Here is a 23,106-nt window from a genome sequence, read left to right on the forward strand (position 1 = left end):
GCAAATAGTACCCTGGACTGTCCTGATCATCTAGTTGATCATTCCATATAATTTCTCCACCCCAGCAGAAATGTCTCATCCACATAGTAGGATTTGAGATGTGCAGATAGACCAAAGACCAGTCTATTTTAACTTTACTATAGTCAAGTCTGTAGGTTATGGTATTTTAATACATTTTAGTAGTCAACTTAGCTAGCTAGTAAAAGTAACTTATTTTTTGTCTTTCAGATGGGTTGACTGGAAACCCAGTAACAACACTCGGGTCTGTGGCTGCCATTTTCCAGTAGGGAAAGAGAAATGGCCCTGTGTTTACCAGAAAAGGTAGCTCATCCACCACGTGGATAGACACCAAAGTCAATTTACTGTAGAAACAATTACCTGGGCTAAGTAATTCACACATATTTTTTGATCTACTGCTCTGCTAACTAGCCAGCTAAAGTGTAGTTAGTGGCTAGCTAAGACAGAGAAAGGGAAGAAGATGTTCATTTCAATACAGCACCAGGATTCATCATGGATTGGGCACAGTTCTCTGATCACACTGGTGAACTGTAGCTGACAGAGTCGGCTAGAGATGAAGTGCAGGAGCTTCCACTCCAGTCTGCAGCTGCCATTTTCTGGTAGGGAAAGAGAAATGGCCCCGTGTTTACCAGAAAAGGTAGCTTATCCACCATGTGTTATGATAAACAATGCATTTTCTGTCCAGATAAAGACATTGAAACGGCATTGATAAAGACCCACCACTGACCAAATGTCTCTTCGTTTTACAGTGCTACAGGGGTGCATCCCTCAGGCCATCCGGTGCATGGACATCCTGTGCCAGTGTGAACCGAGTGCAAGCGCCCAGTTGTGGAGACCACAGCACATCGAGCCTGTGGATGGACAGTTCAGTAACTCATCAAATATGATACAATATGGTGTAAAACATCGAATTTATAGATGCATTGACATTTCGACTTTACTTTATGTCCCCTTTTCCCCATGTTTTAGACAAGAGGCGTGACATGCGGAATATCAGGCTCACCCCATGAGAAGCAGTGCATGATCAACACCACCCTCAGCAAGGAGATCTGCTGGAAGTGATGTACTCTCTCTCTCACACTCTCTCTCAAATGATAAAGTTAACTACATGACTTTAGTTGGCTGCTTTGAGCAAAATGTGTATGTAATATAACCTTTTCTGTGAGCCTAGTGTGTGTGTGAACTATGTGGAATATTTTTGGACCATTGGCTTCGCAGTAAACAGGTACTGACAGGAGGAGCAATATGAGTCTTTCAGAGGTCATCACGCGGATGGGGATGGTGATGGAGGCTTTGGTGGTCCACACAACAAAGTCCCTTCCAGTGATGCGAAGCTGACCTTGGACCTGGTGACAGTAAGGATCATCTTCACGGAGGCGGTAAGACCCTCCCTCCTTCAATAAATCCTTTGACTTTACTGCCTCTTCAATGGTAAGGTCCTTTGCACCATAGGGACACTTGACCTCCACCATTGCTGTGGTGCCCTCCATTTATTAAACTGGTCAGTGAGTGGGTCTCATTGTAGGCAGCAGCCTCTCTGAGTTAGTGATTGCTGTTTAGCAGTCTGATGGCCTTGAGATAGAAGCTGTTTTCCAGTCTCTCGGTCCCAGCTTAGATGCAACTGTACTGACCTCGCCTTCTGGATGGTAACGGTGTGAACTGTCAGTGGCTCGGGTGATTGGTGTCCTTGATGATCTTTTTGGCCTTCCTGTGACATCGAGTGCTGTAGGTTTCCTGGAGGGCAGGTAGTTGGCCCCCGATGATGCGTTTTGCAGACCGCTCCACCCTCTGGAGAGCCTTGCGGTTGAGGGCGGTGTAGTTGCCGTACCAGGATGCTCTCGATTGTGCATCTGTAAAAGTTTGTCAGGGTTTTGGGTGAAAAGCCACATTTCTTCCGCCTCCTGAGGTTGAAGAGGCGCTGTTGCGCCTTCTTCACCACACTGTCTGTGTGGGTGGACCATTTCAGTTAGTCTGTGATGTGTATGCCAAGGAACTTAAAACTTTCCACCTTCTCCACTGCTGTCCCGTCGATTGTGGAAAGGGGGGTGCTCCCTCTGCTGTTTCCTGAAGTCCACGATCATCTCCTTTGTTTTGTTGACGTTGAGTGAGAGGTTGTTTTCCTGATACCACACTCCGAGTGCCCTCACCTTCTCCCTGTAGGCTGTCTCATCATTGTCGGTAATCAAGCCGACTACTGTAGTGCCGTCTGCAAACTTGATGATTGAGTCGGAGGCATGCATGGCCACGCAGTCATGGGTGAACAGGGAGTACAGGAGGGGGCTGAGCATGCACCCTTGTGGGGCCCCAGTGTTGAGGGTCAGCTAAGTGGAGATGTTGTTTTCTACCTTCACCACCTGGGGGCGGCCCGTCAGAAAGTCCAGGACCCAATTGCACAGGGTGGGGTTGAGACCCAGGGCCTCCAGCTTGATGATGAGCTTGGAGGGTACTATTGTGTTGAATGCTGAGCTGTAGTCAATGAACAGCATTCTTACATAGGTTTTCCTCTTGTCCAGATGGGATAGGGCAGTGTGCAGTGGGATGGTGATTGCATTGTCTGTAGACCTGTTGGGGCGATATGCAAACTGAAGTGGGTCTAGGGTGGCCGGTAAGGTGGAGGTGATATGATCCTTGACTAGTCTCTCAAAGCACTTCATGATGACAGAAGTGAGTGCTATGGGCCGGTGGTCATTTAGTTGTTATCTTTGCCTTCTTGGGTACAGAAACAATGGTGGCCATCTTGAAGCATGTGGGGACAGCAGACTGGGATAGGGAGCAATTGAATATGTCTGTAAACACACCAGCCAGCTGGTCTGCACATGGTCTGAGGATGTGGTTAGTGCTGGGCCAGCAGCCTTGCGAGGGTTAACATGTTTAAATGTTTTACTCACATCGGCCACAGGGGAGGGTGGGGGTGCTGTCCTTGATAAGAAGATGTTTAGTTTGTCTGGAAGCGTGACGTCGGTGTCCGTGATGTGGCTGGTTTTCTTTTTGTAGTCTGTGATTTCCTGCAGACTCTGCCACATACGTCTTGTGTCTGAGCCATTGAATTGCGACTCCACTTCGTCCCTGTACCAACATTTCGCTTGTTTGATTGACTTGCAGAGGGAATTACTACACTGTTTATATTCAACCATATTCCCAGACCTCTTTCGATGGTTTAATGCGATTGTTCGTGCTTTCAGTTTTGAGCGAATGCCGCCATCCAGCCACGTTTTTTGGTTAGGGTAGGTTTTAATAGTCACAGTGTGTACAACATCTGCAATGCACTTCCTTCAATGTTGTTCTCTGAGGCTGAGCGGAACATATCCCAGTCCTCGTGATCAAAACAATCTTGAAGCATGGATTCCGAATGGTCAGACCAGCGTTGAATGGTTCTAGTCACTGGTACATCCTGTTTGAGTGTCTGCCTAGAAGACTGTAGGAGCAAGATGGCATCATGGTCGGATTTGCTGAAGGAAGGGCGGCGAGGGCCCTTGTATGCATCGTGGAAGTTAGAGTAGCAGTGATCAAGTGTATTACCCCCGCATGTAGTGCAATCAATATGCTGATAGAATTTCGTTAGCCTTGTTCTCAAATTTGCTTTGTTATAATCCCCAGCTACAATAAATGCAGCCTCAGGATATATGGTTTCCAGTTTACATAGAGTCCAGTAAAGTTCCTTGAGGGCCATCTTGAGGTCTGCTTGAGGGGTATTGTTCACCGCTGTGACGATAACTGACGAGAATTCCCTTAGGAGGTAACATGGCCAGCATTTGATTGTAAGGAATTCTAGGTCGGGTGAGCAGAAGGACTTGAGTTCCTGTATGTTGCTATGATTACACCATGAGTTGTTAATCATGAAGCATACACCTCCGCCCTTCCGCTTCTCAGACCCCGTGACCCAAAGCCCTGGCTCCTGCACATCCATCCCTGTAGCCATTTTGAATGCCTTGATGCCCTTCCCTTCATTATCTGTGCCCCACTTTACAGACAACACCCCATCCGACAATCTAAGGACCCTGTTCAGCAGTGACGGTGTAACGTGCTTGGCCCTAACCACTGCTCCATAATTGCTGTCCGTCAACCTCCCTCTCCTTCTGGTGTGCCAGTTGCAGTTGGTGCGCTCTCTGATTGTTACCTGCCATTTAGCCTCCTGCTGCGCCACTGACAGTGCCATGCCAGCTAGGATATATAGCCTTGTTATGGCGATTTTATTGTGTTACTATTTTTCCTTTCATTTTATTTAGCACATTTAGCTCATGCTGGCCCTGACCAAATTGGTAAGTCGCCCCTCACTATAGATGTACTTCTCCAAATGCCAGACTTAGTGGTCTTCTCCCCATGTAATGCTCTTATGCTCATCCTTGAAGAAATGCCATAAGCTCTGAAATAGACACCAAAATCATCATACTGTACAAACAATTACCAAGGCTAAGTAATACAAAAAATATTTTTGATTTACTGCTCTGCTAACTAGCTAGCTAAAGTGTAGTCAGTGGCTAGCTAAAACAGAGAAAGAGGAGAAGTTCAACACTTTATTCAACTCATTTCAATACAGCACCTGTATTCATCATGGATTGAGCACAGGTCTCTGATCACGCTGGTGAACGGTAGCTGACAGTGTCGGCTAGAGATGACGTGCAGGAGCTTCCTGCAGGAATTTGTAGTCTTGCTGAGGTCTTGCTGAGGTCTTCTCTGTTGCTAATTAGCATTTGCATATTTGTTTTTGTAAATAGGATAGTCCCCCCGTTCTCATTGGGTCAGAATGCTGTCAATCTGGCTCAGATTGAAAAGGAAAGTCTGCTCTGGTTTTCCCTTGGCTGGAAGGTTTTTGGAGCATTGACCCGGCACTCCTGGCAGGCTAAAACGAGCGGCGGTCCATCACTTTTTTAAATTTGAGAATTCACGGAGCTGGTAAAAATATTTATGTAAAATGAATTATTCTGATGCTGAATCAATGTCTCGCAGGATCAAATAAAATCTAATTGTATTAGTCACATGCGCCGAATACAACAGGTGTAGAGCTTACAACAAAATGCTTACTCACGAGCCCCTAAACAACAATGCAGTAAAAAGAAAATACAGATACGAATAAGAGATAAAAGTAACAAGTAATTAAAGAGCAGGAGTGAAATAACAATAGCAAGACTATATACAGAGGGGTACCGATACAGAGTCAATGTGCAGGGGCACCGGTTATTTGAGGTAGTATGTAAATGATGGTAGGTAGAGTTATTAAAGTGACTATGCATAGCAGTGGTGTAAAGAGGGAGGGGGGGGGGGCACTACAAATAGTCTGGGTAGCCATTTGAGGGTAGGGGGTAGCCACTTGGGGGTAGAAGCTGTTTAGAAGCCTCTTGGACCTAGACTTGGTGCTCCGGTACCGCTTGCCGTGCGGTTGCAGAGAGAAAAGTCTATGACTAGGGTGTATGGAGTCTTTGACAATTTTTAGGGCCTTCCTCTGACACCGCCTGGTATAGAGATCCTGGATGGCAGGTAGCTTGGCCCCAGTGATTTACTGGGCCATTCGCACTACCCTCTGTAGTGCCTTGCGGTTGGAGGCCGAGCAGTTGCCATACCAGGCAGTGATGCAACCAGTCAGGATGCTCTCGATGGTGCAGCTGTAGAACCTTTTGAGGATCTGCGGACCCATACCAAATCTTTTCATACTCCTGAGGGGGAATAGGTTTTGTCGTGCCCTCTTCACAACTATCTTGCTGTGCTTGGACCATGTTGGTTTGTTGGTGATGTGGACACCAAGGAACTTGAAGTTCTCAACCTGCTCCACTGCAGCCCCGTCAATGAAAATGGGGGCGTGCTTGCTCCTCTTTTTCCTGTAGTCCACAATAATCTCCTTTGTCTTGATCACGTTGAGGGAGAGGTTGTTTTCCTGGCACTACACGACCAGGTCTCTGACCTCCTCCCTATAGGCTGTCTCGTCGTTGACAATGATCATGCCTACCACTGTTGTGACGTTGGTAACCTTAATGATGGTGTTGGAATCATGCCTGGCCATGCAGTCATGAGTGAACAGGGAGTACAGGAGGAGACTGAGCACGCACCCCTGAGAGGCCCCTGTGTTGAGGATCAGCGTGGCAAATGTGTCGTTACCTGCCCTTACCACCTGGGGGCGGCCCATCAGGAAGGCCAGGATCCAGTTGCAGAGGGAGGTGTTTAGTCCCAGGAACCTTAGCTTATTGATAAGCTTTGAGGGCACTATGGTGTTGAGCTGTAGTCAATGAATAGTACTCTCACATAGGTGTTCCTTTTGTCCAGGTGGGAAAGGGCAGTGTGGAGTGCAATGGAGATTTTATCATCTGTGGATCTGTTGGGGCGGTATGCAAATTGGAGTGGGTCTAGGATTTCTGGGATGATGGTGTTGATGTGAGCCATGACCAGCCTTTCAAGGCACTTCATGGCTACAGACGTGAGTGCTACGGGTTGGTAGTCATTTAGGCAGGTTACCTTGGTGTTCTTGGGCACAGGGACTATGGTTGTCTGCTTAAAACAAGTTGGTATTACAGCCTCGGACAGGGAGTGGTTGAAACTGTTAGTGAAGACACTTGCCAGTTCAGTGCATGCTCGCAGCATATGTCCTGGTAATCCATCTGGCCCTGCGGCCTTGTGAATGTTGACCTGTTTAATGGTCTTACTCACATAGGCTATGGAGAGCGTGATCACACAGTCTCTATAACAGCTGGTGCTCTTATGGATGTTTCAGTGTTATTTGCCTCAAAGCGAGCATAGAAGTAGTTTAGCTCGTCTGGTAGGCTCGTGTCACTGGGCAGCTCTCGGCTGTGCTTTCCTTTGTAGTCTGTAATGGTTTGCAAGCCCTGCCACATCCGTAGAACGATTCGGTCTTAGCCCTACATATATATTTTTTTAATATATATATTTTTAATTATATATATATTTTTATTGTTATTTATTACAAAAAAACACAAGGAAGGGGTAACATTAAAGTATTAGAACATGAAGGACAAACAGTACAGCATCAAGACACTATCAAACATGTATCAGTCTTTCTGCAACAGAGCCATCCTTATGTGTGAGGGTGCGTGTGCATGATAGTGATATAAAATATATGTCATAGTTTCCTTTTTCATGATCACAATCTTGTGAAACCCGAACCCTCCAAGATCCCCCCCACAGTTCCCCAATAGCTGTCCCTATACCATTCGAGAGCCCTCCCACAGTCTCCCCCTGAATAATAAAAAAAATACAATTAATTCCATTCCCCACCCCCAAGAACCCCCCCATGCACCAACAACCAAGATAATTAACTAAAGAGAAAAAAGGAAAAGACAGAAGAAAACAGCAAACAACAATGCAAAAAAAGATATAATAATAATACATTTAAAACAAAGGACATCAAGGACAACTGAAATCATAACAGCAATGCCTACTTTATATGTTTGTGTGCATGTCTGGCACTATTACATGTATGTGTGTGTTCTTGTATGTGTTTATTTGAATGAGAGTGTGTGTATATGCATGTGTACAAACACCTGCACGGCATCAGCCTCAGGCAAACCGGCATTAGTTGTAATAACACTGCCACTTAGTGTCATTCAAATGTACTTTTCTTATGTTTTATTTTGACTTTTTTTACCCTTTATCTTTTGACCATCATTCTCTCTCTCACACAGCAACTCCACTCCCACTTGTCTCCAATTCCACATACCAACCCTCAGCTTCCCTCAGCCCATCCTATCCCATCTATCTCTGCTGGCCACCCACTACGTGTGTCTACGCAACACATATCTTTCAACTATGCTATAATGTTTAACGTACAATTTCAATCTATCTAATCGAATAGAATCTACAGATTGCGTGTTGAAGATAAATACTTTTACTTAGAGTAATATAATATTAGTAATTGACTGACCCGGTCTCTCCAGATCTCCTAACAGTACTATTTCTAAATATGTAAATATTTCTAGGGTCAATTTTAGATCAATGCTATGTATTTTCAGCCATTCCTGAACCTGAGACCCGAAACAGGCTACCTGAGGGAAATACCAAAATAAATGGTCTATTGATTCTGTATCCTCACAACAAAATCTGCAGAGCTTCGATGATTTTATGCCCCAAATATTCAACATTTTGTTGGTGGAAAGAATTCTATATAATAATTTTAGCTGAAAAGCACGAAGTCTTGAATCTTGCGTTGTTTTATATATCAACTCATACACCCTGTACCATGGAATCGGTACATCAAAAATCTCTTCCCAACTATTTTGCAATCTGTATGGCACAATTGTCAACATCCTGGTCCTCAAATGAAACTGGTATACTTTCCTATTTATGCTATTTTTATTCCTCTGCCAGTTTTGATCCTTTATATTGGGCAGACAGACCAGTTCCCTACCTCCTCCCACTGCCACCCGCCCCCTATCATGGGGATAGGGGGCAGTATTTGCACGGCCGGATAAAAAACGTACCCGATTTAATCTGGTTACTACTCCTGCCCAGAATATGCATATAATTAGTAGATTTGGATAGAAAACACTCTAAAGTTTCTAAAACTGTTTGAATGGTGTCTGTGAGTATAACAGAACTCATATGGCAGTCAAAACCCTGAGACAAATCCTAACAGGAATTGGAAATCTGATGTGTGGAATCACTTCAAACCTTTGCCATTGAAACACACAGGGACTTATTAATCATTTAGCACTTCCTAAGGCTTCCACTAGATGTCAACAGTCTTTACAAAGTGGTTTGAGTCTTCTATGGTAGAAACTGACCCAAAGAGAGGCTTGGGAAGTTGGTCACAGGGGGAGGGCCATTACTACTATGACGCGGGCGCCCATGGGAAACCTTTTGTTCCGAAACGTTTAGTAAGACAATGCAATCGTCCGCCTTGAATATTATTGAAGCTCTGGTTGAAAAAGGCCCAAAAGATTTATGTTATACAACGTTTGACATGTTTGAACGAACGTAAATATATTTTTTTTGCACATTCGTGTCGACAAGTCCTGCATGCTTCAGTACATTATGAGTAGCCTTCGGAACGCGCTAACAAGAAGGAACAATTGGGACATAAATTATTAACTTTTTCGAACAAAACTACATTTGTTGTGGACCTGGGATTGCTGGAAGTGCCTTCTGATGAAGATAATCAAAGATAAGGGAATATTTACAATAGTATATTTGATTTTAGATGGTTCCAAGATGGTGCTAACATGTATCGCCTAGCCTATTTTTCTGAGCATACCACGTCGTTTATTGCAAAGTGTGATTTCCCAGTAAAGTTATTTTTAAATCTGGCAATGCGGTTGCATTCACGAGATGTTAATCTATAATTCTTTGAATGACAATATTACATTTTAACAATGTTTTCGAATAGTAATTTTGTAAATTGTAGCGCTGATCACCGGAAGCATTTGAGGGAAAATATTTTCTGAACGTCACGCGCCGATGTAAAATGTTGTTTTTATATATAAATATGAACTTTATCGAACAAAAAATGCATGTATTGTGTAACATGATGTCCTAGGAGTGTCATCTGATGAAGATTGTCAAAGGTTAGTGCTGCATTTAGCTGTGTTTTGGTATTTGTAATGCATGCTAGTTGTTTTGAAATATTTTTTTTTTGGCAGGGTACTCTCCTAACATAATCTAATGTTTTGCTTTTGCTGTAAAGCCTTTTTGAAATCGGACAACGTGGTTCTATTCAGGAGAGGTGTATCTATAAAATGGTGTAAAATAGTCATATGTTTGAGAAATTGAAGTTATAGCATTTATGAGGTTTTGTATTTCGTGCGACGCGATTCCACTGGCAAGCGTCCCACGTTCCCAGACAGGTTAAGAACAAAATACCCTTTTCAAACATCTTTTCCATAAATACAGGTATTTTATCAACCAGCACATTTGAGTTGAGCCATAATATTTGTTGTAATATTTGTTCTATCTTTTCAGGGGGATGAAATTGAAATTGTAGCCAGCTCTGCAATGCTTGTTTGAAAAAGACAGATACTTTGAAAAAAGTATCATTTTCAGTTAATCGAAAATGAGACATGTCAATCTGCACAAAGGCAAAAAGGCAATTTTTAAACAATTGATGAGCTTTTCTTATTAATCTACTTGAGAACCATTTAGGGTTCAAATAAAACTTTTGAATGAGTGAAGGTAATGTAAAAGCTGCAAGGTAATGTAAAAGAAATATTGTACACTTATCATAATTAGGTTTTAGTCCAGAGAGTACAGAAAAGTTATCTAGATCTTTAATGAGACATTGCAGGGCTCTAGCTTGCGGACTTAACATAAAACTTGAGTCATCGGCATACATGAACACCTTTGTTTTTAAGCCTTGGATTTCTAATCCTTTGTTGTTATTGGATCTGATTTTAATAGCTAGCATTTCGATGGCCATAACGAATAAATATGGTGACAGCAGACACCCTTGTTTAACTCCTCTTGACAATTCAAAACTCTCTGAGAAGTAGCCGTTATTTTCACTATTTTACACCTGGGGTTGCTATACATTATTTTTACCCATTTTATAAGAGAATTACCAAACTTGAAAAAATCCAGGCATTTATAAATAAAATCCAGTCTTACTTTATCAAATGCCTTTTCAAAATCCGCTATAAATACCTTTCCTGGCTTCTTATATGTTTCATGATGTTCTATTATTTTTAGTAGTTGTCGTATATTATCTCCAATGTATCGTCAATGTAAAAAACCTGTCTGATCAGGATGAACAATACCTGGTAAAACCCTTTTAATTCGGAGTGCTATGCATTCTGCTAGTATTTTTGCATCACAACATTGAAGTGTAAGGGGCCTCCAGTTTTTTTAGATAGACCGGGTCTTTATATTTGCCATCTGGGTCTTGTTTTAATAATAGAGAAATCAGACCTTCCTGCTGAGTACCTGACAGACTACCATTTCTATAGCAGGAGTTAAAACAATCTAACAATGGAGCTTTTAGTATATCGAAAAGTACTTGATATACCTCTACCGGTATGCCATCAAGCCCTAGGGTTTTTCCAGACTGAAAGGATTTAATAGCTTCAAAAAGTTATTCCTCTCTAATTTGGCCTTCGCAATGATCTTTCTGTACATTTGTTAACGGCTATGTAGTTGCTAACTTAGCAACAATGGATATTTGCGTTTAACCTGTTAGGGCTAGGGGGCAGTATTGACACGGCTGGATAAAAAACGTACCCGATTTAATCTGGTTACTACTCCTGCCCAGTAACTAGAATATGCATATAATTATTGGCTTTGGATAGAAAACACCCTAAGTTTCTAAAACTGTTTGAATGGTGTCTGTGAGTATAACAGAACTCCTATGGCAGGCCAAAACCTGAGAAGATTTCAAGCAGGAAGTGGCCTGTCTGAGAAGTAGTGTTTCATCTTGGCTCTTTTTATTGAAGACTCAGGATCTGTGCAATGACGTGACACTTCCTACGGCTTCCATAGGGTCTCAGAGCCCGGGAAAAAGTTGAACGATATCGAGGCAGGCTCTGGCTGAAACACTTTATCGCTTTTGGCAAGTGGCCACTCAGAGTACTATGGGCTTAGGCGCGTGCCCGCTTCGACCGAATGCTTTCTTTTCCTTTGTCTGTTTATCTAAACGCAGATTCCCGGTCGGAATATTATCGCTTTTTTATGAGAAAAATGGCATAAAAATTGATTTTAAACAGCGGTTGACATGCTTCGAAGTACGGTAATGGAATATTTAGAATTCTTTTGTCACGAATTGCGCCATGCTCGCCACCCTTATTTACCCTTTAGGATAGTGTCTAGAATGCACGAACAAAACGCCGCTGTTTGGATATAACGATGGATTATTTTGGACCAAACCAACATTTGTTATTGAAGTAGAAGTCCTGGGATTGCATTCTGACGAAGACAACAAAGGTAATAACATTTTTCTTATAGTAAATCTGACTTTGATGAGTGCTAAACTTGCTGGGTGTCTAAATAGCTAGCCCTGTGATGCCGGGCTATCTACTGAGAATATTGAAAAATGTGCTTTCACCGAAAAGATATTTTAAAATCGGACATATCGAGTGCATAGAGGAGTTCTGTATCTATAATTCTTAAAATAATTGTTATGCTTTTTGTGAACGTTTATCGTGAGTAATTTAGTAAATTCACCGGCAGTGTTCGGTGGGAATGCTAGTCACATGCTAGTCACATGCTAATGTAAAAAGCTGGTTTTTGATATAAATATGAACTTGATTGAACAAAACATGCATGTATTGTATAACATAATGTCCTAGGGTTGTCATCTGATGAAGATCATCAAAGGTTAGTGCTACATTTAGCTGTGGTTTGGGTTTATGTGACATTATATGCTAGCTTGAAAAATAGGTGTCTGATTATTTCTGGCTGTGTACTCTGCTGACATAATCTAATGTTTTGCTTTCGTTGTCAAGCCTTTTTGAAATCGGACAGTGTGGTTAGATTAACGAGAGTCTTATCTTTAAAATGGTGTAAAATAGTCATATTTTGTAAAAATTGAAGTAATATCATATCTAAGGTATTTGAATAACGCGCCACAGGATTCAACTGGCTGTTGAGTAGGTGGGACGCAAGCGTCACACCTAGCCCATAGAGGTTAATATGTGGATAAAAGATAAAATGATAAAATGTTACTGTGGAATAATTTTGCACAAAGTTGACAGCCAACATGATTTGTGTCACGCCCTGACCTGAGAGAGACATTTTTCTCTGTTTAGTTAGGTCAGTGTGTGATATGGGGTGGGCATTCGATGTATTTATATTTCTATGTTTTGGCCAATTATGGTTTCCAATCAGAGGCAGCTGTCTATCGTTGTCTCTGATTGGGAACCATACTTAGGCAGCCCCTTTTCTCTCCTTGAGTTGTGGGATCTTATTTTTGTACTGCTCTGTAAAGCCTGCAAGATGTGACAGTCGTTTACCATTGTTTATTATTTTGTTTTAGTGTTCTGAGTTAAAATAAATATCAACATGAACACTTACCACGCTGCACCTTGGTCTACTCCTTTGGACAACCGTTACAGAAGATCCCACCACCAACGGACCAAGCAGCGTGGTCAGGAGGACTGGACTTAGGAGGAGATCCTGGATGGGAGGCAGGCTGTGGAGTATCGCCGTCCGCAAGAGGAGATAGAGGCTAGCGAAAGCAGAACGGCGACATTACGAGAAGCTAGCCCAACGACGGAAGCCCGAGAGGCAGCTCCAAAACATTTTTTGGGGGGGCACACGGGGAGATTGGCAAAGTCGGGGTTCAGACCTGAGCCAACTCCCCGTGCTTACCGTGGGGAGCGAGTGACCGAGCAAGCACCATGTTATGCGGGGATGTGCACTATGTCGCCAGTGCGCAGCTACAGCCCGGTGCGTTCGGTGCAAGCTTCCCACAGTTGCTGTGCTAGAGTTGGCAGTGAGCCAGGAAGAATTCTGCCGGCTCAGCGTTCCTGGTCTCCAGTGCGTCTCTTCGGCCCAGGTTATCCTGCGCCAGCTCTACGCACGGTACCCCCCCATTCACCAGCACTAACCAGTTCGTCCTGTGCCAGTGCTCCGCCCTTGCTGGGCTAAAGTAAACATCCAGCCAGGACAGGGTGTGCCAGCCCTAAGCTCCAGACCTCCAGTGCGCCTCCACGGCCCAGTATACCCTGTGCCTGCTCTGCGCAGCCAGTCCCCTGTGCGTCTCCCCAGTACGGTGAGACCGGTTCCAGCTCCACGTAGGAAGCCTCCAGTGATGATCCATGGCCCGGAGCCTGTAGTGATAATCCATGGTCCGGAGCCTCCAGTGATAATCCATGGCACGAAGCCTCCAGTGATGATCCGTGGCCCGGAGCATGTAGGGATGATCCATGGCACGAAGCCTCCAGTGATGATCCATGGCCCGGAGCCTGTAGGGATAATCCATGGCAAGAAGCCTGTAGGGATGATCCATGGCCCGGAGCCTGTAGAGATGATCCATGGCACGAAGCCTCCAGTGATGATCCATGGCCCGGAGCCTCCAGTGATGATCCATGGCACAAAGCCTCCAGTGATGATCCATGGCACGGAATCTGTAGTGATGATCCATGGCACGGAGCCTGCAGCAATGATCCCCGGTCCGGAGCCTACAGCGACGCTCTCCAGTCCGGAGCCTCCAGCGACGCCCTCCAGTCCGGAGCCTCCAGCGACGCTCCCCAGTCCGGAGCCTCCAGCGACGCTTCCCAGTCCGGAGCCTTCAGCGGCGGTCCGCAGCCCGGAGCCTTCAGCGGCGGTCCGCAGCCCGGGGTCATCAGCGGCGGCCCGCAGCCCGGAGTCTTCAGCGGCAGTCCGCAGCCCGCAGTCTTCAGCGGCGGTTGGCAGTTCAGAGCCTCCGGCGATGATCCACGGTCTAGTTCCTCCGGCGACACAGAAGCGGGGGGATCAGCGGGCGGAGTGGGGGCTACGCCCCGAACCAGAGCCGCCACCAAGTATAGATGCCCACCCGGACCCTCCCCTATAGGTTCAGGTTTGCGGCCGGGAGTCCGCACCTTTGGGGGGGGTACTGTCACGCCCTGACCTGAGAGAGCCGTTTTTCTCTGTTTAGTTAGGTCAGGGTGTGATATGGGGTGGGCATTCTATGTATTTATTTATATTTCTATGTTTTGGCCAATTATGGTTTCCAATCAGAGGCAGCTGTCTATCATTGTCTCTGAATGGGAACCATACTTAGGCAGCCCTTTTTCCCTCCTTGAGTTGTGGGATGTTATTTTTGTACTGCTCAGTAAATCCTGCAAGACATGACAGTCGTTTACCATTGTTTATTATTTTGTTTTAGTGTTCAGAGTTAAAATAAATATCAAGATGAACACTTACCACGCTGCACCTTGGTCTACTCCTTTGGACAACCGTTACAATTTGTCCTATTTTAGAGCATGACACAAGGTCAAAACAAAGGCATTTATATCTCAGAACGACAACAGCTCCTTTTATTCAAACATGAATAACGAATGACAACATAAATCGGATTATTTTCCTTTTCAGATCCAAGCAGGCCCTTCAAAATGGTCAATCCTTGAGTACACCAAATTTTGTCCTAATTATATCGAGCCCACTATTCACTTACTTACCAGTCTCTTCAACTGTTAGCCATTGTTTGCTATATTTACTGTCTTGGTGTGAAAGGAACTTCTACCTCTTTTGTAAGACATTCTCTCTTTCACTCTCCTCCACATGTACGTCAGCGCCCTAACATTGCCCACATGGCTCTTGGAACATTACATGTAATCACAGGCGGTTTGAATGAGAATCAGCCACAGCTCTGTGACAATAGGTCTTCAGGTAGGAGTAGGTGGACGAGGGCCTCTTTGATGCTACTGGTTCAGCTGTCCACTGGTTCAGCTGCCTTAAGTGAATCCATTAATTATGCTCTCTGATAGGCTCAACAGACGCCTCCTCAGTGCACATGCTAATGCTAATGATTGGGTATGCAAGAAAAGTATTTCACTTTACTTGTGCATGTGACATTGAAACTTGAAACCTAATGCAATCATGCTAATGACTAAAGTTTGTTTGACTGCGGTGTGATACCTTTCGGCTTTTCAAATGTTCTGACTACGCTCAAATAGGCTATTTCTCTTTTTCCTGGTAAAGGAACAATTAAGATATGGCTGTCAGACACCTCCAAAGTGATTGAGTTTACAGCAAATACTCAACACCATAACTTGACGTGCAATGAAATGGCACCTAAGGGGATGGCTGCCGCTTTATGTGCTCTTAACCAACTGTGCTATTTTGTAATTTTTTTTGCGTTTGTAACTTATTTTATGACTTATTTTGTACATAATGTTGATGCTACCACCTCTTATGACCGAAAATAACTTCTGGACATCAGAACAGTGATTACTCACCTCGAACTAGACAAAGATTTTTCTTTAACGAAGTCCGACGCAAAGGATGTACTGCTTTCTTGGGAACGGGCCCAAATCCCCATCATTTGCTTGAAGAAAAGACAGAGAAAAAGGGGGCGGAGGTCGGGCTGCCTTCTGAGAATTTGTAGGCGAGAGAGTACACCCCCTCTATCATCAATCATATTAGCCAACGTGCAATCATTGGATAACAAAATGGATGAGCTCCGATCAAGGATATCCTATCAACACGACATTAAAAACTGTAATATCTGATGTTTCACCGAGTCATGGCAGAATGACGACATGAATAACATACAGCTGGCGGTATTTTCGGTCCATTGGCAAGATAGAAAAACACCCTCCGGTAAGACAAGGGGTGGTGGTCTGTGTCTATTTGTAAATAACAGCGGATGCACAACATCTAATATTAACCTCTCTAGGGTAGGGGGCAGTATTTGCACGGCCGGATAAAAAATGTACCCGATTTAATCTGGTTATTACTACTGTCCAGAAACTAGAATATGCATATAATTGTTTGATTTGGATAGACAACACCCTAAAGTTTCTAAAACTGTTTGAATGGTGTCTGTGAGTATAACAGAACTCATATGGCAGGCAAAAACCTGAGAAGATTCCTTACAGAAAGTGCCCTCTCTGACCATTTCTTGGCCTTCTACACTCTCTTTATTGAAAACTGAGGATCTCTGCTGTAACGTGACACTTCCTACGGCTCCCATAGGCTCTCAGAAGGCGGCAGAACGGGGAATGATGCCTTTGCAGGCCCAGGCTGAAAAACAGTAGCGCATTTGGATAGTGGTCGATCAGAGAACAATGAGACTGGGGGCGCGTGCACGAGCCGACACCATGTTTTTATTTTTTCGTCTTTGAACGAAAACAGGGTTTCCCGGTCGGAATATTATCGCTTTTTTACGAGAAAAATCGCATAAAAATTGATTTTAAACAGCGGTTGACATGCTTCGAAGTACGGTAATGGAATATTTAGAATTATTTTGTCACGAAACGCGTCGGGCGCGTAACCCTTCGTCACCCTTCAGATAGTGTCTTGAACGCTCGAACAAAACAGAGGATATTTGAACATAACTATGGATTATTTTGAACCAAACCAACATTTGTTATTGAAGTAGAAGTCCTGGGAGTGCATTCTGACGAAGAACAGCAAAGGTAATCCAATTTTTCTTATAGTAAATCGGAGTTTGGTGAGGGCCAAACTTGGTGGGTGTCAAAATAGCTAGCCCGTGATGACGAGCTATCTACTCAGAATATTGCAAAATGTGCTTTTGCCGAAAAGCTATTTTAAAATCGGACATAGCGATTGCATAAAAGAGTTCTGTATCTATAATTCTTAAAATAATTATGTTTTTGTGAACGTTTATCGTGAGTAATTTAGTAAATTCACCGGAAGTTTGCGGTGGGTATGCTAGTTCTGAATGTCACATGCTAATGTAAAAAGCTGGTTTCTTGATATAAATATGAACTTGATTGAACAAAACATGCATGTATTGTGTAACATAATGTCCTAGGAGTGTCATCTGATGAAGATCATCAAAGGTTAGTGCTGCATTTAGCTGTGGTTTGGGTTTATGTGACATTATATGCTAGCTTGAAAAATGGGTGTCTGATTATTTCTGGCTGGGTACTCTGCTGACATAATCTAATGTTTTGCTTTCGTTGTAAAGCCTTTTTGAAATCAGACAGTGTGGTTAGCCTGTTAGGGCTAGGGGGCAGCATTGACACGGCTGGATAAAAAACATACCCGATTTAATCTGGTTACCACTCCTACCTAGTAACTAGAATATGCATATACTTATTACATATGGATAGAAAACACCCTAAATTTTCTAAAACTGTTTGAATGGTGTCTGTGAGTATAACAGAACTCAAATGGCAGGTCAAAACCTGAGAGATTCCTTTACAGGAAGTGGCCTGTCTGACCATTTGTTGAACTTCTTTTCCATCTCTATCATTTACTAAGGATCTCTGCTCTAACGTGACACTTCCCACGTCGTCCATAGGCGCTCAGAGCCCGGGAAAAAACAGAATGTCGTCATTCCAGCCCCAGGCTGAAACACATTATCGCCTTTCTCAAGTGGCCGATCAAGGGACACTAGCTTATGCGCGTGACCCCGACCGCCCCCGCCTTTGGGATTTTTTCCTCTGTTTGCCGAAAAGGAGATTCCCTGTCGGAATATTATCGCTTTTCTACGAGAAAAATGTCGTAAAAATTGATTTTAAACAGCGGTTGACATGCTTCGAAGTACGGTAATGGAATACTTAGAATTTTATTGTCACGAATTGCGCCATGCGCGTGACACTTCTTTACTATTTCGGATAGTGTCTGGAACGCACGAACAAAACGCCGCTATTCGGATATAACGATGGATTATTTTGGACCAAACCAACATTTGTTATTGAAGTAGCAGTCCTGGGTGTGTATTCTGACGAAGACAACAAAAGGTAATGAAACTTTTATAATAGTAAATATGATTATGGTGAGTGCTAAACTTGCCGGGTGTCTAAATAGCGAGCCCGTGATGCCTGGGCTATGTACTTAGAATATTGCAAAATGTGCTTTCACCAAAAAGCTATTTTAAAATCGGACATATCGAGTGCATAGAGGAGGTCTGTATCTATAATTCTTAAAATAATTGTTATGCTTTTTGTGAACGTTTATCGTGAGTAATTTAGTAAAATGTTAGCGAATTCCCCGGAAGTTTGCGGGGGGTATGCTAGTTCTGAACGTCACATGCTAATGTAAAAAGCTGGTTTTTGATATAAATATGAACTTGATTGAACAAAACATGCATGTATTGTATAACATAATGTCCTAGGGTTGTCATCTGATGAAGATCATCAAAGGTGAGTGCTGCATTTAGCTGTCTTCTGGGTTTTGGTGACATTATATGCTGGCTTGAAAAATGGGTGTCTGATTATTTCTGGCTTGGTACTCTGCTGACATAAGCTAATGTTTTGCTTTCGTTGTAAAGCCTTTTTGAAATCGGACAGTGTGGTTAGATTAACGAGAGTCTTGTCTTTAAATGGCTGTAAAATAGTCATATGTTTGAGAAATTGAAGTAATAGGATTTTTAAGGTTTTGAAAATCGCGCCACAGGATAGCAGTGGCTGTTACGTAGGTGGGACGAATTCGTCCCGCCTAGCCTAGAGAGGTTAAATTAACGAGTCTTGTCTTTAAAATGGTGTAAAATAGTCATATGTTTGAGAAATTGAAGTAATAGCATTTCTAAGGTATTTGAATATCGCGCCACGGGATTCCACTGGCTGTTGAGTAGGTGGGACGATTTCGTCCCACATACCCTAGAGAGGTTAAGGAAGTCTTGAGGTTTTGCTCGCCTGTGGTAGAGTATCTCATGATAAGCTGTAGACCACACTATTTACCATGAGATTTTTCATCTATATTTTTTTGTATCTGTCTTTTCACCACCACAAACCGATGCTGGCACTAAGATGGCACTCAACGAGCTGTATAGGGCCATAAGCAAACAGGAAAATGCTCATCCAGAGGCAGCGCTCCTAGTGGCAGTGGACTTTAATGCAGGGAAACTTACATCTGTTTTACCTCACTTCTACCAGCATTTTAAATGTGCAACCAGAGGGGAAAAAATCTAGACCACCTTTACTCCACACACAGGGAAGTGTACAAAGCTCTCCCTCGCCATCCATTTGGCAAATCTGACTGTAACTCTATCATCCTGATTCCTGCTTACAAGCAACAACTAAAGCAGGAAGTACCAGTGATTTTGCTCAATAAGGAAGTGGTCAGACATAGCAGATGCTAAGTGACTGTTTTGCAAGCAGAGACTGGAATATGTTCTGTGACGTTAATAAAGTGTAATATTGGGATGCAAACTCAAAATGTAATACATTTCAAATTTATATCTGACCAGTGGTGGAAAAAGTACCCAATTGTCATACTTGAATAAAAGTAACGATGCCGAAAATGATTACAAATTACTTACAGTACCAGTCACAACAATACACAGATATCTAAAATGTAAAATAATGGATGGGGGCCAATATATTAAGCAAACCGGACAGCACAGTTCTTGTTTTTTATTTATTTACAGATAGCCAGGGTCACACTCACATGCCAGATCAGAGGCAGTAGAGATGACCAGAAATGTTCTCTTGATAAGTGTGTGAATTGGACCATTTTCCTGTCCTGCTTAGCATTCAAAATGTAACAAGTACTTTTGGGTGTCAGGGAATGTTTTCTTTAGGAATGTAGTGTAGTAAAAGTTGTCAAAAATATAAAAAGTAAAGTACCGATACCCCAAAAAACAATTTAAGTAGTACTTTAAAGTATTTTTACTTAAGCAGTTTACACTGCTGTCTCTGACATGATACAGGTGTCTTCTTCTTTTAAAGCCCATAACCATGTGTGTGAGGTATAAACTTTTGTTACAAAGTAGATTTGTTTAAGACTACCAAGTAACACTCTGTGTGACCCTGATTTAGCCCACTGCAGTAATTAAACCACCTATGCTCCTTTGAGGCCCTTCTTTCAAAGTCACTGAGATCTCTTCTCCTTAGCCATGGTAGCCTACATAATGGGCAACTGGGCATTTTTAAACATGACCGTAAGCATGTTGGGATATTACTTGCTAATTAACTCAGGAACCATGTGTTTGGAAGCACCTGCTTTGAATATACTTTGTATCCCTCATTACTCAAGTGCTTCCTTAATTTTGGCAGTTACCAGTAAAACAATTAGTTTGCGCCACATAAGTACAGCAAAAAAATAAATACATGTTTTAGTGCCCACAACAAGGGGGTGAACTTATCCCAATGAAGGAAAGAGCTGTTAAATTCATCTGCCTTCAGAAAGGCTCTCAGTCTCACAGAACCCTTACCGGTGTGGGTTCGACCGGATAATGGCTTAGCATCCTATCCATTAGCCATGACTTTCACCTCCCCAAGGATGTGACCAATCACACGGTCAGCAGAGTAGGATGGGTGAGGAAATAGAGCATCCTCCAGAAGCAACTTTGTACCAACTCTTAGTCAACTGAACAATAATGATTTTTAATAACTGAGCAATACCTGTGTCCTTCGTGGTCAACAGGTTAGTGCCGCCGCCTACAGCACACGTTTGCCCGTGTTGGTGTGGGTTTGAATCCGGCACACTGTCTTTTCCACTATCTCTCCTTTATCCGATTGTTACCCTCTCACCATGCTCGAATTTGACTCTCACGATATTACCTTACTTAGAATATCTGAACAGCATGGGATGTTAGGTGAGAAGGACATCTCCAATAAGAATCCCTATTGTAAACTGTCTAGGGTGATGACAACTAGGGTATTAACTTCAGAAGGAATGATTATAGATTTTTGTTATTACATAAGGATATGCTTTCCCATGCGTTAAATTACACTGAAACAGTAAATACTCCACCAATGCAACAGACATAAGGTTCAAGATGTTAATTACATTTTCAATGTACCACATCAAAATAAATAAAAATAATAAACCCAATGATTTTTCACAACCCATGTCCAAATTACTGGCAAGTTTGCTTAAACCCGTTGGCGCACGTTGGACCTCCAAAAAATGACACACAATGTCCCGAAGCACCCCACCGTTGTAGTTATGCACTACTCGTAGATATTTCCTCAGCGAAGTATAGCAGTTCCGTGCAGGTGTCCTCACAAAATCCACAGCTATCAATGCAGACAGATGTCCCATGGAAACATGAACTCATTAATCTTCCACAAGCAAATTCTCTCTAGGTGTCGCACGATGCTAGACTAACCTCAACTACCTCCACGATGAGACGGTAGCTTCAGTCTCTACTAAGTCTTTCTTAACAAAATAATAACTCTTATTAAATCAAATCAGTATTTCCCTTCAAAACTCAGTAGGTATGGGCTTTGTTCTATTTTTAGAATCTTTTAGTGTTTTTCTTCACTAACACTGATAATGTACCTTGGGGCTGTAGGTAGCCTAGTGGTTAGAGCATTGGGCCAGTAACCTGAAAGGTTGATAGATTGAATCCCCGAGCTGACAAGGTAAAAATCTGTCCTTCTGCCCCTGAACAAGGCAGGTAACCCACTGTTCCTAGGCCATCATCGTAAATAATAATTTGTTCTTAACTGACTTGCCTAGTTAAATAAAGGTAAAAAAAAGAATGTATTTCCATCCTTTTTTCAACGTCTCTCCCTCTTTTTCAATGTCTCTTTTTTTTTCAGACCTCCTGTTAACCAGGTCAACTCTCCCATTGGCCACAGCCTAACAAACTACCTTATTGGTTAAAACTTAAATTTAAAAGTAAACCAACCTATTCACTTGTACAGTAAATAAATATTTATTCAAAAGAAATGCATTTAACGACAATACAATTCAGGAGCAATTCGATCACCTTTTAAATCTAATATACCAATTAATTAAAACAAATAATCTCAATACTTGGTTTTAACAAGGGTATTACACAATAAAATACAAATTCTTTAAAAAGTCTGTTCAACAATACCTGAGCAATCCCAATCCTTAAACTGCTACAATACAGACTTCCTCTTTCTTACGTACAAAACCTCCTCATTGTTTGAACTTTGACATCTAACCCAATGTTCCTGTCTTCTGTGAATGAATCAGTGAAAGCCATTCAGAAGGATGGGGTTGGAGTGCTAGATACATTTTTATTCAAAGGCATTTGCTTTCAGCTGAATGATGTTTTTTGACGAGGGGCACTCAACAGCTGAATTGAGGCTGTGTCTGTCTGTGCCCATTACATTCCAATGGGTTTGGTATGCAATAGGAGAATGCTTGTCACGTCCTGACCATAGTAAGAGGTTATTTTCTATGGTAGAGTAGGTCAGGGCGTGACAGGGGGTGTTTTGTGTTTTTCTATGTTTTCTATTTCTATGTTTAAGTTCTAGTTTTTCTATTTCTATGTTGGGGTTGTTTGGGTTGATCTCTAATTGGAGGCAGCTGGTCCTTATTACCTCTGATTGGAGATCATATTTAAGTAGGTGTTTTTCTTCCTGGGTTTTTGTGGGTTATTATCTTTTGAGTAGTGTTTGTTTCTCTCTGCGTCATGGTTTGTTGTTTTTGTCAATTCAGTTACTTATGTTTTGCAAAGTTTCACGGATTTAATAAAATGTGGAACTACAACCACGCTGCACTTTGGTCCGCTCCTTTCGACAGCCGTGACAATGCTGAAAGAGTGTCAGATGAAAGTGGAAGAATTAACGAAGGACCAAGAGCCAGCTGTTCCTAACGACCTGCATACAATCATGGGAACTG

Source organism: Salmo salar, chromosome 27 (genome assembly GCF_965601325.2).
Source record: "Salmo salar chromosome 27, fSalSal1, whole genome shotgun sequence".
In the NCBI taxonomy this organism is placed as follows: domain Eukaryota; kingdom Metazoa; phylum Chordata; class Actinopteri; order Salmoniformes; family Salmonidae; genus Salmo; species Salmo salar.